The sequence below is a fragment of the Neopsephotus bourkii genome, unplaced genomic scaffold, assembly GCF_033783945.1.
Source record: "Neopsephotus bourkii isolate Nb327-2 ecotype Australia unplaced genomic scaffold, CSIRO-AGI_Nbou_v1 NB_873, whole genome shotgun sequence".
In the NCBI taxonomy this organism is placed as follows: Eukaryota; Metazoa; Chordata; class Aves; order Psittaciformes; family Psittacidae; genus Neopsephotus; species Neopsephotus bourkii.
Window position 1 is genome coordinate 1,857,741 of NW_026901367.1, and position 15,525 is coordinate 1,873,265.

The 15,525-nt window shown below is 42.9% G+C and overlaps 1 long non-coding RNA gene across 4 annotated transcripts in view; it reads left to right on the top strand.

The window, feature by feature from the left end:
* The window catches only part of LOC133214143 (uncharacterized), a 54,478-nt gene that overhangs the window by 23,000 nt on the left and 15,953 nt on the right, over positions 1 to 15,525 (top strand). For all 4 annotated transcript variants that reach the window (XR_009726013.1, XR_009726012.1, XR_009726014.1 and 1 more), the window contains one exon: positions 14,617 to 14,739. This is a non-coding gene — a long non-coding RNA (uncharacterized LOC133214143). The remainder of the gene's footprint in view (positions 1 to 14,616; positions 14,740 to 15,525) is intronic.

Here is a 15,525-nt window from a genome sequence, read left to right on the forward strand (position 1 = left end):
CAAAGGGTCAGAGCTGGACGCAGAGCCTCCACTTTTTGCCCTGTGGTTAGCAATTGGAAACTGAGCACAGAAATCTTTCTGGCACCATCATAGCACAGGCCAACAGCTGAACATGATGCATTAATGTTACAAATAATACAACTGGAACAAAAAGGGGAAATTAAGAAACAAGCTGTGCTGCCCAAAGTACCCATCTCTGATCTTTGTAGGTAACCTGGCAATGCTTTGTTTATTTTAATAGGTATGCTCTTTAATAGGTACAATCAGGTGTCTGTTGCTGTGCAGGCAAGACATCCCATTCTGCTCATTTCCTTCATAGAATCATAGAATAGTTAGGGTTGGGAAGGACCTTAAGATCACCCAGTTCCAACCCCCCTGCCATGGGCAGGGACACCTCACACTAAACCATGGCACCCAAGGCCTCGTCCAACCTGGCCTTGAACACTGCCAGGGATGGAGCATTCACAACCTCCCTGGGCAACCCATTCCAGTGCCTCACCACCCTCACAGTAAAGAATTTCCTCCTTATATCCAGTCTAAACTTCCCCTGTTTCAGTTTGAACCCATTACCCCTTGTCCTATCACTACAGTCCCTAATGAAGAGTCCCTCCCCAGCATCCCTATAGGCCCCCTTCAGATACTGGAAGCTGCTCTGAGGTCTCCATGCAGCTTCTCTTCTCCAGGCTGAACAGCCCCAACTTTCTCAGCCTGTCTCCATACAGGAGGTGCTCCAGCCCCTGAGCATCCTCGTGGCCTCCTCTGGACTTGTTCCAACAGTTCCATGTCCTTTTTATGTTGAGGACACCAGAACTGCACACAGTGCTCCAGGTGAGGTCTCACAAGAGCAGAGTAGAGGGGCAGGATCACCTCCTTCGACCTGCTGGTCACGCTCCTTTTGATGCAGCCCAGGATACGGTTGCTTTCTGGGCTGCAAGCGCACACTGCAGCCGGCTCATGTTCATTTTCTCATCGACCAGCACCCCCAAGTCCTTCTCTGCAGGGCTGCTCTGAATCTCTTCTCTGCCCAGCCTGTAGCTGTGCCTGGGATTGCTCTGACCCAGGTGTAGGACCTTGCACTTGCCATGGTTAAACTCCATGAGGTTGGCATCAGCCCACCTCACAAGCGTGTCAAGGTCCCTCTGGATGGCATTCCTTCCCTCCAGCGCATCAACCCAACCACACAGCTTGGTGTCATCGGCAAACTTGCTGAGGGCGCACTCAATCCCACTGTCCATGGCAGCGACAAAGATGTTAAACAAGACCGGTCCCAACACCAGTCCCTGAGGGACACCACTCGTTACTGGTCTCCAGCCGGACATTGAGCCATTGACCACAACTCTTTGTGTGCGGCCATCCAGCCAGTTCTTTATCCACCGAGTGGTCCATTCATCAAATTGATGTCTCTCCAATTTAGAGACAAGGATGTCATGTGGGACAGTGTCGAACACTTTACACAAATCCAGGTAAATGACATCATAACATCCTTGTGTCAGTCTGTGTGTCCCATGTGAACCCTGAAGAAAGCAGCTACCTTCTGCAGGCTGACTGTACTGACGAGGTTCCTGTGCGCAGGACAGAGAGGTTCCTGACCTCATTTTCAGTGCTCTGCATCTGGTTCAGCAATTATGGATGAAAGTCCTTGTGAGTCTCTGGAGCTCACACTCTGCAAGTGGCAGTGCTTGCACAGTCTGACTACATAGAAAGCTGTAAATCAGGATCTCTAGAAATTTAGTAGCTTCAAATTCAAGGAGCTCTATACAGTACATATAAGCTAGAATTTTTCTGAGGATTGTATAGACATGAAGCTGTTGGAACAAGTCCAGAGGAGGACACGAGGATCATCAGGGGCTGGAGCACCTCCTATATGGAGACAGGCTGAGAACATTGGGGCTGTTCAGCCTGGAGAAGAGAAGCTGCATGGAGACCTCAGAGCAGCTTCCAGTGTCTGAAGGGGGCTACATGGATGCTGGAGAGGGGCTCTTCATCAGGGGTTGTAGTGATAGGACAAGGGGTGATGGGTTCAAACTGAAACACAGGAGAGTGAGCTGAGCTCTTAGGCAGAAGCTCTTCCCTGTGAGGGTGCTGAGGTGCTGGCACAGGGTGCCCAGAGAAGCTGTGGCTGCCCCATCCCTGGCAGTGTTCAACGCCAGGTTGGACAGAGGGGCTTGGAGCAAGCTGCTCTAGTGGAAGATGTCCCTGCCCATGGCAGGGGGTTGGAACTGGATGAGCTTTAAGGTCCCTTCCAACACAATCCATTCCATGAGTTTAGGATTCTATGACTCTATATCTGTAGGTTTATTTCAGGGACAATAAGATGCGCACCTTACGTTACAGGCTCTTCAAGGTAAAAAACCCACAAACCAAAACCCAACCCCCTTAAGATTTCTTTTTTTAATATCCCCATGACAGTGTGTTTCTCTCCTTGGCTCACTGCTCTGAAACAGCTGAATCATTTCTTGCTGCAAAGTGCTCCGAAATTTTCAGCCAATGGCATGGAAAATTTTGATGCAAAGGTTTCTAAGGAGCTGAAGTCAAGCTGTTTGAATGGGGAGTGGCAGGGAACTGCGCAGTATGGAAGTGTGTGAGCCCAGAGTATCATCCACATTTATAAAGCCACAACCTTAATGTTAGATCCTCCAAGTGAATAGAACATGAAAGACACTTAATTGTGTTAAAGGAGCATAACATGTTTGAAAACAAATTTCTCATTAATAGAAATTGTGTTGCTATGGGTAGGCAAGGCTAGGGTATTAGGTGTGCAAGTATTATGGAAATCTGACCTTTCCCATAAATCTGAGCAGGATAACATGGCTTTGATTTCATCAGAGTGTAGAGTTTCTGTCTGCTTAGCACTGGGGCTGGAAGCTTTTCTGTTTGTAGCTGTAAGCTGAGATTCCATATCACACCCTCAGTGAGTTTCTGTATTACAAAGGTTGTGTAAATTGAACAACACTAACATCACCTATGGATTCCAGGCTATGTGATTAGCATCACAAATGGCCTTACAGTGTGCATACTGTACACTCACCAATTAGGCTTTCTTTTCAGTCCTCTTTGGGCCTTCATAAAAAGAGAGGAGGGCTTTTCTTTGGTGGTGGTGGTGCAAAGAAAAGCTGCTAATGAAGGAGTGATGAATGGTCTGATTGTGTTGCTGTTTGTATAGTTTCACCTTCATTTGCATCAGTACCAGGCACAGATCCCAAGACTCATTTTTCAGTTTTCAGTGCTCCTCTTCTTTGCCCCCTGCCTACACCAGAACCAACGAAAGCAGCACATTTATCTTTGCCTCCTAGGACACAGAAGAGGAGCATTTCCCTTCTTGCATCGGTGGGGCCTACTCATGATGGAATGTGGACCTCTCCCCAAGCACATCCCCTCTTCTGTTGCAGATTGATTTGGAAATCTCACACCAGCTGGAGGATACACAAAGTGCGCTGGGAGCCATCCCTGTACTGTCCCTCTGGAGTGATTAATGCATCATCTCTAAGTGTGGAGCCATTTCCTGCTCCAAGGAACGGATCTCTTCTTTAGTATCCTTTTCCAGCAGTTCCCACAGTGTGTTTGGCACAGTAAAACTAATTCCCCCCATCCGAAACCCAGAGAAGGTACACAGAGTGTCAAATGGCTTACATAGCACCCCCCTAAATAATTCAAATCAAAAGTGTTGAGGCAATTCTGCAGAGCAAACACTGGAGCAATCCCTCTCTGCCCATAGCCACAACTGAGGATACACAACCCACGTTTGACGAGTGGCTCTTCAGATCTGGAGTTCTTTGCTCCTTCCTGTTTTTCCTGTCGTTTTGAAAATGTATCAACTCCCCAGAAATAATTGTTTTCTTTTAAGAAAATGAAAGAATGTGGCCCTTTGTGTTCTATATCTGTCCAGGGAACAAGCTTCATTTGATTGAATGCCAGGGAGAGGATAATGCAATCTCCCATTAGGCTCCTCTGCATCTTTTTCCAGGATGACAGTTTAAGTCTGCTGGCTACAGATGGCCTTTGACAACTGACAACACTTGCTGCTATGCCAGTGTATGACTCCATCGGTGTGACACTGCATGTGACTACAGCTCTCTTCCTCTTTCACTTGCAGAAACTGGTCTCTATCTCAGTAGCACCAGACTAACAGAGGTTTCCCATGAATAAAAAGAACCAGAAGCCTGAAACTGCATTGCTGTTCATGCTAAAAGCACTGGGAGCTGGAAAAACACAGTATTGCTGGGATCTGTCTGGGACTTTAACCACCAAGTCTGAAGTTGGCCAGATTTGGTAAAGCATCTTTACAGCTGCAGTACTTTTTCAAACCAAGTTTCCAATTCTGTTAAGGTCCACCTGGCTGTCATATCCATCTTCTGTGCACCAGAGAGCTTCCCAAGTGAAGAAATACCAAGTAATGAAACCCCAATTGCAGAAGCAATTTCTGTCTCCTCTGAGTCTTGGCAACCTCAGGGAATGCTGCAACTTGAATGAATGAAGTCATCCATCATCCAGCAGTGACTGGAGTAGGGTGAACTCATTCTGCATTTTTCTTCAGAAGCAGGAAAAAGAGTAAGATTCATATTCTAGACTTTTCTTTTTACCACCTTTGAACAGGGCTCTCAGTTTGCTCTATGGTTGGTAGCTATTATCTTTCCAATTTTATTACAGCTGCTTGGTCTAAACATGGTCCTAAGGCCTATTCCAACACAGGTAACTAAATCTTGGCTTTAAAAAGAGAGTGAAAAAATACTTTTTTCATTTTCTCAACACTTTTTCTTGTTCTAGACAAACAGAGAGCTGAGATACACATACAGTGGTACAGCTCTTAGGGAGTGTATGCACATGCTGTCAAAGTAGTCCAGCACAGGCCTGGATTGGGGTTGGAGCTTAGGAAGTATCTGGCCTGCTAACAGAAGATGACAGCCAAAAAGTTAAGTGCTGTACAAGAACAGACCTCCAGTCCTCACAGACCATAGTGGTGGTGTTACCTGGCAGCATCTGAATTGCAGCTGGCTCCACCAGACATAGAAATACTTTGAATGCCAAGCACATGGCCTCTGAGTCCTGGAATACGCACAGTGCAGAGGGGGCCATGAGTCTTCCCTCTTGTAGGAAGTTCTCTGTTGTGTCTTGGAAGAGGGATGTAGTTGGTGCAGTGGGAAATGCTGGCTGGCAGGGGTACATCAGTGTGCCCAGCTGAAGCCAGGCTTGATCAGTAGAGAGAAAAATACTAGGGGACATGTTTTTCATTCTTCATTTTCATGTAACTCCAGGAAGCCTCATTTGAACTGGATAGTACAAGCGTTTCAAATTACTCATTCAAATTCATGTTAGTAATTCAGTTTTAACAAAATGATGTGTTTTTTCAATCTCCAGGGAACAATTAAGAGTATATATAATAATCTGTATTTGTTTAAAGATCACATTTCAAAGATGATCCCATCTTCACTTTGGAATCACACTGTCATGAGTCTGTGAATGTGCTAAAGACTAGGAAAATGGAGGTTCTATCTAAAAACTTATTTTCTTTGAGTGGTAACGTGCTTGTGTCTATCCTACTGTCAAAATCAATGGACAGCTTAGGAGAGGAGTAATAATTGACATCCCAAGATTTGTATTTGGGATGGTATTTCTGCAGAGCATTACAAAATTCCATAATAACTTCAGAAGGCAGTTTATAAAAATAAAATGGAACTATCCTGGACAAGTAAATTGCCTCAGTTAGACAGCCCCATACTGTAAAGCAGCCCTAGTCTGATGAAGGAATCACAGAATAGGTCTGTGACTCTTTTCACAAGATAACTTCTGTAAGTATTACTAGTAAAATGTTATGTTCCCCACATCCTAAGGAAGAGTGGGACAGGTGCTGCACATTTAAATCTTTGACAGTTATCCCATCTGGTCAAATGGTACTTTAAGACATGTCAAAATAGAGGAATGACACTGACAGAAAGAATTTCTATCCCAGTTTCTTTAGTTATGTTGCAGACATGTTAGATGAACAACCAGGGCGACATCCAGTGTGTTGGAAGGGCTGAGTTCCTGTTGTGCTCTGAAATCCATCACCTCCTCTACCAGGCAGTGTTTGATCCCTTCAGGCTGGCAAGCATGTGGCCAGCTCAATGTCTTTTCTGCTGTGATGCTCAAACCACCCTCTTCACAGCCTTAGCTAATGAAATGCTAATGTTATGTCTATTGCCTCCTAATGCAACTCCTTGCAAATGAACTTGGATCAAAAACAGTGGTTGCTGCTTGTGCCCTTGATCCTTGTGACTGTGGATAAATCTGTTTGCTCTCTTGTTTTGAGACTTAGGAACATGTGAATTTTGCCCCTGTTTAGCCTGATCTTTCTCTGTCTAGTGACTGTGAAGTCGAGCCCTTGGAAAGGACAGAGAAGAATAGAAGCAGCTTGGCTGTGAGACATCACTTTGGCTGGCAGTTTGTGAAAGAACACAGTCTGTTGACTGGTAGTGATATAAATATTCAGGACTGGATTGACAGTATGCAGGACATGTGCCTGCTGGGAATAGTGAAATTGAGATGTGACTTCTTTCCTCCTTTTGTGCTCCTTTTGGGAAGGCATGAAGGGTGGCCAGCAACAGGTTTCTTTCCTTCCCCAAGATAAGGACAAGTAGAAACAGAGCTGCGAGGAGTTGTTGGTATTGTTTTCCACTTGGTTTCAACTTCTGGAAACAAAGCTAGAGCTGGTAAGTGAATGTGGTTTAGAGAGCTTGCTGGACCCTCCCCGAAGTGCTGAGTCTCAAGGCTGCTCTTGCTTCTAGGCTGCATAAATGACAGAGAGCACTTTGGTGTTGGCTACATCAGGCCTTTTCTTTTGCAGTTCACCTCATTGCCTATCAGTTTGGGCCTTGATGTGAAAGATAATTTCAGTGCTGGTGAAGAAGCAGCTCTCAGTGACACTTAAGGGGCTGCATTTAAAAGCTAATTAATACAGTGACATCAGTACTGAGGAATGTTACTTGCAGTTAAATGTGGCCAGAGAGACCAATGCTTCCACTCCAAAATATAACCATCAAGAAAAACAAGCTTTAAATGGCTGTCTAGTATGTATATCCCCAGGATGTTAAATTGATCACTAGAGCCCTTTTTAAATTACCTGCTTTTGGGTCAGATAAAACTAGTGTGATTAGTCAGAAGCACTCAAATATACAGGTGGGATGAATATAAGAGCCAAGAAGTTGCAATTCTGCTTACCAACAGATTTAAACCCGGGTTAGGTGTGAGATTTGTCCCAGTAATATAGAGTAGGACCTAGATGTGTTTATGTGTATTGTGTAGTTGCACGTGAAGCAGAACTATTTCATCTATGTGTTTAGATTTATGGCCTTTATTTCCCCTTGTCTTTTGGGGCATTTTTGTGTATGCAGCAGGAGTGCACATGAGATGAGCTCTGAAAATTGTTGGGTGATCTGCAGGCGAAAAGCATAGGAGGGGACACGCATGAAAGGAAAACTACCAGATTGTGAAAGGCAAGCAAGAGTGACTTTCTGCTTTGTTCTTATTGACACATGCTGTTTCTACTTCACATTCTTACGTTGCTGAGAAACCCTGTCATCGGCAAACACAACCAGCTCATGCGGCATAGAGCCGAGTGTGTGCAGAATGTAAAGAGGGAGGTATCTGTAGCCAGCCCACAAGAGCTTGTCACGTTACTTCCATGCACACAAAAAGTTACTTACGTCTTGGCACCAGATTTACCACCCTGAGAGGCCACCTCTCTGCAGTTAATGGATTTTATGTTGGAAAGTTTCTCTGAAGACTTGACTCCTATATTCCTAAGTAGTGAATAAAAAGTTGTGAATTATGTTCTAAGGCATCAGTCAGTATTAGATTAAAATTACAGTATGTGGGATTCCTGCTACATAGTCTTTTATGTAGGGTATATAATCTTTATATAGGATATAGTCTTTTAACTAGGAACATCTGATTCAAGGTTATGAACTATTTCTCTGTACTGTTGAAAAGACAAGTAGTCTTAGTACTAGATTTAGTAAATTCTTGCAGAGTATCTGTAGGTAATATTTTACTGGTAATAGAATTTGAGTCTGTAGTATCTAACACTTTGTTTTCTGTCCATTTTGTGTGCCCTTTATTAACTCTCAGGATGAAACAAAGAGTCTTAGTGGTGGATTCCTTTCTGAGCTGCTCACCAGTGTTTACCCAGGAAGGACTGAGTCCTTGGATTTTTGGAAGTGTAGCCCTAACTGCGTAGGAAATGCCAAGACTGCAGGATTATGTCTGAAATAAAAACATGGTCCCAGTGGTGAAATAACAGAACAGTTTCTCAGCCAAAAGCTGCTTAGTCAGACAACCTGAGAGCAATGGACTGGCTGTATTGCTGCAGTGACACATTGCAAGACTCAAACCAACAGGGCACAGCTGGCCCAGGATCCCTAGTGGAAGATATTCCTGGTAATGAAGCATTGTCAACAGTAAGCTGGTGGTAGGCAGATGGCAGTGCACAGGCTGCTGCAAGGGGTCTCCTCACATTCAAATTCCCCATTATATCTGCAGGGGTCTTCTGTCCTTAATAGGGGACTCGGAGCTGGGCTTAATGGGCTCTGACTAATGACTAAAAAGGAAAAAAAGATGAAGAATTAGCTCCTTTGTGATTTCCCTTTCTTTCTTTCACCCATCCTTGACAGGCTGTAAATGGATTTTCTGGAGCTGCTACATTGCACTGGGAAAATCAGCATGGTGTGGTTTTAAATGATTAGTCGTTATCTATAGGGTTTGTGCTCAGCTCTTGCACTGTAACTGTGTGAGACCAAGAGGTAACAAGGAGACCTTTCAGTTCCCAAGTGAGAATTCCTACTGGGGTGTCTATGGGAAAAGGTTGCCCCAGTGCTGTTCACCCCCAAGGTAATAACAGGACATGGCATCATTTCTTGTGACCACGAGGCTCTGGACACTGAGTTTCTGCAACCACCACTGTCACATTTTCTACACTGTTTTAGCCCACCCTCTGCATTTTAGAAGGGAGATTTAGGTTAGATCTAAGGCAGAAGTTATTCCCTGTGAGGGTGCTGAGGTGCTGGCACAGGGTGCCCAGAGAAGCTGTGGCTGCCCCATCCCTGGCAGTGTTCAAGGCCAGGTTGGACACAGGGGCTTGGAGCAAGCTGCTCTAGTGGAAGGTGTCCCTGCCCATGGCAGGGGGTTGGAGCTAGATGAGCTTAAGGTCCATTCCAAACCGAACCAGGCTGTGATGCTATGATTTAGAATATGTACAACAAACAGCTTTTTTGTTGATAAAGTTAAATGTAAAAGTTTAGTTAATCCTTCAGGCTTAGTAATTGCAACTTCAAGGAAAACTGTGGAGTAAGTTCCCCGCTGTCCTGTGTTTGCACTGGATTTGCAGAAAGCTTGGCATATGCTATGTCACAGTGTTTGTAGGGAGTGCGTTGGGTCAATATTTCCCTTTTGAAGTCTCGAAAAAGAAGGAGGGAGATTCACGAACTGTCAATACTGCTGTCTACATGGGAGGGGAAAAACAGAAAGCTTTATAATTCAGATAGAAAGAAAATGCTGTCCATATTGATGATATGTCCTGTTTGATATGATATGTCCATATTGATAATACGAGGCTGTAAAGCAGGAAAGGAAAACCCTTTTAATATAGACAAGCCGATTTCAAAGCTGAAGAACCTGAGAAGATTTGGGCTTTTTGCAGAGTATATGGGGTCCCCAAAGAGATGCAGCCATCAGCTTCTTGCAAAAGCCCAGCATGGTTATGCCACTACACCATGGTGCAAGAGGGAATGCAGAGATTGTTTAACTGGGGATTCCTGCTGGGTGTCAATGGAAGAAATTGCCCCAGTTCTCATTTTCAGTCTGTGCTTTGGCAGGTGAAAACGTGTGAAGGACGATGGGGGATGGAAAAGAGAAACCTAATTTCACACAAAGGTAAATGTATAGACAATTTAAGCTATAGTTTTTGGTGTAGTGCATCTGATTTAGTCCAGAGAACTTTACATGGCATCTTTCTTAGAGCTGAGTGATATCCTGGTGTTTGTGATTGTTATCACAACAAAACCCATTACATTTGTTACCACTGTGTGATAAGCTTATTGTCAGGTTGAAGCTCAATCCGAAGAAACAGGGTTTGTTTTGTGAGGAAGTGATTAACCCTGAGCACATTGCAACTGAGAGAGTTTCCTCTTCAAAGCTTGCAGTGGATCAACACCAATCAGCTACTTGGACTCTCACAAATGTGTGAAGGCTTTACATAGGTTGGCTAAGAAGAGTCATTTCAGCACACAACGGAACATGACTTAGTATTTTCAGAGCTGAAAACCGCTTCTTATGACTGCTTCTTCCTTGGTTTATACTTACACACCCTTTTTGAAAGGATTCAGATGCTGATGCTTATGGTTTGAAGATTTTGTTGGTCTCTAAGATGGGGAAGTCAAGCCATGAAGATTTAATGTCTGTTGAACTCAGTGGAAAGATTAAGGAGTTGGGGTTCACTGGAGTCTAAGGCTGAGGGACAACATTTGCTGTCACCTCAAAGCTGTGTGTCCTCCTTATTGTCTATCACTAATTTAATTTAATATAATTTAATCACTGTTGCACAAAGTAAACACTTAAAACAGGTTTTTGTTCAAAAACCATAAGAAAGTTAGAAGGTGTTTGAAAGAAACAACCAAAGAAAGATAGAAATCACTATAGAGGAAAAGAGGAAGCTGATGTGGACCAAAGGGAATGAAGGCAGAGGGTGTTGAAGTGAGCTCAGAAGTTCCTTGTAAAAGGTTTTCATTCTGAGGATTTGAATGTATGATTTTAGGAAAGGATTTGACTCCTGAGTATAGAAAAGAAGCCACAAAGAGGTCAAGTGTTTAGTAAGTCATGGCCACGGACTGCCCGTTATTCCTTTCCCAAAGGAACCCATTTGGACCTTTTGTTTTTCTGTGGGACATTGGCAAGCATACTTTGAACTCAACCTGGACGTAGCAAAGAAAGTTTGAAGAGCAGGCTGCTTCCTCAGCAAGTGCAGTGACTCAGAAGTGACAGCAGCAGAGCTGACTGGGGTGAGGAGCAGAGTTACTCAGCAGCATTGTGTGACTGGACTAAATCAGTCCCTGACACCATTTTCAGAGATCTGCTGGAGAAGGCTCTGATGGGACTGTCAAAGGGAAGAAGGGTCTGTGAAGATATATATATATATATATATATTATAGCTGATGGGAAGATGACAGCGCATCCCAGTTTGGGGGGATTTCTTTTTAAAGCTCTTCTGTGATGCCTACCCAATAATAGTAGAGAAATGAAGAGGCTGCTCCAGGCTTCCTTATCTGGACTTTGCTTTTACAGTTAGTAATTCTGCTTCTCCAAAAGAAACAAGTGTATTAACAGGGGCAAGCACAACAATAGGGAAAAATCCAGGAGCAGTTATGTTATATTGGCCTAAATTACATAGGTTAATGAATGTAATTGAGGTTTGCTGGCTTATTGTAGCTGAGGATCTGGCCAAAGTAAATACAGCATCTAACACAACTGCAGTGTACCTCAATTAGAACGACTTGTAATTGCTCTATATCTGGTAAATAACTAACATGGGCTCAATCATTCATTTCTATTTGAACTCCATCTGTAAGCAGCAATGGCAGATTTTCTGAATCAGATGCATAAAATGACTGTGAGAGCTTTTGTTCAGCCATGAAATGAGACATTGGAACATGGTGGATCACCCACATTTTGATAACAGGGAATAATGAAGTGGTAAAATGCTCTTAGTGCCCTGCTAATTGGTTATAATGGAAGTAAATTACTTTGGTTGAAAATTGCTTGATGGCCAGCATAGGCGAGGTTTCATTTGTCTGGGAGGTTATTGGGATGTTTGTTGTATTGTAGAGCCAAGGGGATTTTGGTCAAAAAGCTAAAAATATAAGGCTCATCAAAATCTTTTTAATGAAAACTTGATGCTGTAAGAAGGACATGGAGCTGTTGGAGCAAGTCCAGAGGAGGCCATGAGGATGATCAGAGGCTGGAGCACGTCCTGTATGGAGCCAGGCTGAGAACACTGGGGCTGTTCAGCCTGGAGAAAAGAAGCTACATGGAGACCTCAGAGCAGCTTCTGGTGTCTGAAGGGGGCTACAAGGATGCTGGAGAGGGACTCTTCATCAGGGACTGTAGTGACAGGACAAGGGGTAATGGGTTCAGACTGAAACAGGGGAAGTTCAGCTTGGAGATAAGGCAGAAGTTCTTTACTGTGAGGGTGCTGAGGCTCTGGCACAGGGTGCCCAGAGAAGCTGTGGCTGCCCCATCCCTGGCAGTGTTCAAGGCCAGGTTGGAGACAGGGGCTTGGAGCAAGCTGCTCTAGTGGAAGAGGTCCCTGCCCGTGGCAGGGGTTGGAGCTGGATGTGCTTTAAGGTCCTTTCCAACCCAAAGCAGTCTGGGATTCTGTGATTTTATGATCTATATTTTCTACATATCTCTATTAGTGGAAGGGGGGAAAGGAAAGAATAACTGATACGGAATGGAAATGAACAAGAATAACTGTAGTCATGTCATAGAAAATACCTATTTTAACTGTCTCAGTTTACTCACTGGCTGCTTCCTTCAGTACTTTCTATGACAGTGCTTTCGTTGATGGTTTCTACAGCTGGATATTCCACATTTCTTTTGTCTGCCTAGAGATAAATAGGGAATACTTTCTGGCTGCTGTATCCAGGCTAAAAGTGGGAATGCAATAGTTACTGAGTTGTTCATTGTATTTGGTCAGAATAATTGTCTGCTTAACTCACTGCTTGATATTTCTTATGCTTGAGTAACATTTTGAATTGAAGGATTAGAGCACTTGACTGCAGTAATCAAGTCGCTGTTAAAGGTTTTTACCCACCCGTCTTCTGTTCTTCTTCAACATAAATATTAAGCAAGATCACATTTGGAGGAGTCTGAAGTTGTGATATCTCTCAATTATCCTTAAGTATTCTTGGGTTTCTGGTATCATACTAGTCCCTAAGGTAGGAATATAATGGGAGAGGCCTTTCAGCAAGTTCTCAGGGTTAATTCCTGAAATTCAGGTCCTCTCTTTGGAGCTAGTTCCTTATGCCCCAGAGTATTGCTGTTAAGCAACACAGGCTCATTTCTTGAGCAAAATTCACATGTATGGGTGAGGCTTGTTGAATATATTTGGGTTCTGTATAAGCATGAAGCAATGTAAATCAAACTGAGATGTAAATACTTTTCATCACTGCTGCAATCTTGTTGCTTCAGTACAGAAGCAGTAAAACACAATTTAGGGGAAGGTAGAAACTGAATAATAAGATGAAATATTTACCAGTGCAAAGGCCTGATCTTGCTCTCTTTGTAATGATGTAAATTACTAAAGCCTGATGCCGGTATCTGCTAGATGTTTGAGGCCTGGAAATAAATTGTTTTGCATCTGTGAAGTCAGAGGAAATATATTTGGCATAAACTGTTTCATAAAAGCTTAATAGAGATCACTGCCTGACAGCCTGGTTTATCCTGCCTGTGGTAAAGACTGTTCCAGTGGTTTTGGACTGAGCTTTATCATCTTTCTTGGCTGAAGTCTGCAACATTTATACATGTGAATCCTTTATGTGAATACTTTTATTGACTCATCCATGTGAATATTTTCAACGTGGAGCCTTGATCAGTGTAAATTCTTCAGAGAAGTGATTGTAATACCTAATTTTTGTCTCTATAATAACAGAAATTATAATTTAAACACATATCAAAAAGATATTTGTGAAAATGTAAGTGGCAAATACTCTTTCTAAAGCCTGTTTTGAGAAAGGACATGTCACTCACTAACCATTAAGAAACCACAATTTGTTGATGTTTTTTACATAGGATCAAGTTGAAGTCTAGTTGTGATCAAGGACATTTCCACTGAGGTTACAGTCATAGCAACTGATTTCAGGCCATGTCAGTCATTGGTCCCATTTTTTACATGATGGGTGTACTTAAAGGAGTAGATTTTTGCCTTTCAGTGGATGCATGGGAGCACCCCAATGCATTCTGCCATTGGCCAAAACTCTTGGGCTAAATCTTCCATGTTAATTAAATATATCTGGATGAAGTTATAAAGTTAGATTAGTACTTTCCACTGCTAAATTTCACCAACATTGTAATTGGAATATTTGGTTGCCTGACATCTGCTGCTACAACATCCATCTTACTGAAATCTTTCCTAACACATGGAAAAACTACTGATGCAGGTAAGGACATGGATTGATTTTCTCGAACCACTGGAGGATAGATGCATCAAGCCTTGTAATTCATATTTTCTAGCCATGCTGTATAAAGGGCTTCAAAAGCACCTTTCTGTGCCAGGCTGGAGTTCACTTTGCATGCCTTGCTTTATTAAACGGGGGAAGCACACCAGCGCTAGAAATGCCTGGCTGATAAGCTGATGCACTTTTTATCTCCTCTGGAGCCTGACTGACATCTTTGAACACTGTTGTATCTAAACAGCTTGAATATGTGACCTCATTCCTTAAATACCACCACTTGAACAGCTCTTGTTGCTAAAATAAAAGCAGCATTGCTTCTCTGTTGTGAAAACTCCTCCAGACCCTCTGACAAGCACAAACCAAACCACACCTTCTTTTACTGTGATAAAAAATGACGACTTATTTGTACCAATTACAGTGTACCTGTAGCAGCAATTACAGTGGAGGCATCGCTTGTGGCTTTCATCATATTCACTTCGTGTCAAAGAAAGCTCTGGAATACGACTAGGAAACAGAACTTGAGGACAATGATACCAGAAAGGTAAAATGGCTGAATAATTTTGTTTTCTTATACTGACAAGTAGTTTGTTAACTGCACCCTACACTGACGGAAGATTGGAGTTGAGCCAAACTCTCCAGTAAGATAAAAAGAGGCCAGGATCAGCTTTCTCATTTTATGCTGTCTTTTATTGCTCAGAAATAAGCCTTCTGCAATGCAGGCCTGCGTCAGTGCTTTGTTAAGTACAGCCAGCTTTTAAAACCACAGGCTATACCCTCCGTTCAAATACAACCGTGTTTCTCTGGAAACAGTGTTTGTAAGTTTTTTCCCAAGAGGTGATAGTTGGAAAAGCTGAACTTTGACTGGGAAGCTGAAGTATGGAGTCCTTAAAAAGAAGCTTAGATTTTTTTATCTATGAAAATCAATTTTTATGAGAGGACTGATGTGCAAATTCAGTGCAAAGTAAATAAAAAAGGGAAAAATATTCCTATTTTAGTGAGCATATTTATTGGCAATTGTTTGAACAGTTTTGTCAGTTTGAATTTGGTGCTTAAAATAGTATTTTGAAATGAACTGTGACTACATATTTGCATACAATTGTCTTGCAGCTGCATTTATGACCATAGGTGCAAACTCTACTACTTGTTACGTTCTGTTCCTATTGGCAGTATTGAGGCAAGTGCCGTAAAGGCCAAAGGGCTCACAGTGCAGAAAGGATATTCAGGTTACTGAATCTGCATCTTTAACAGAATCTAGACCTCTCCCCCCGAAAAGCTGGCTATAAACTGTTTTAAATTGTGTTTTATTTTCATAGTATAACCTAATTTT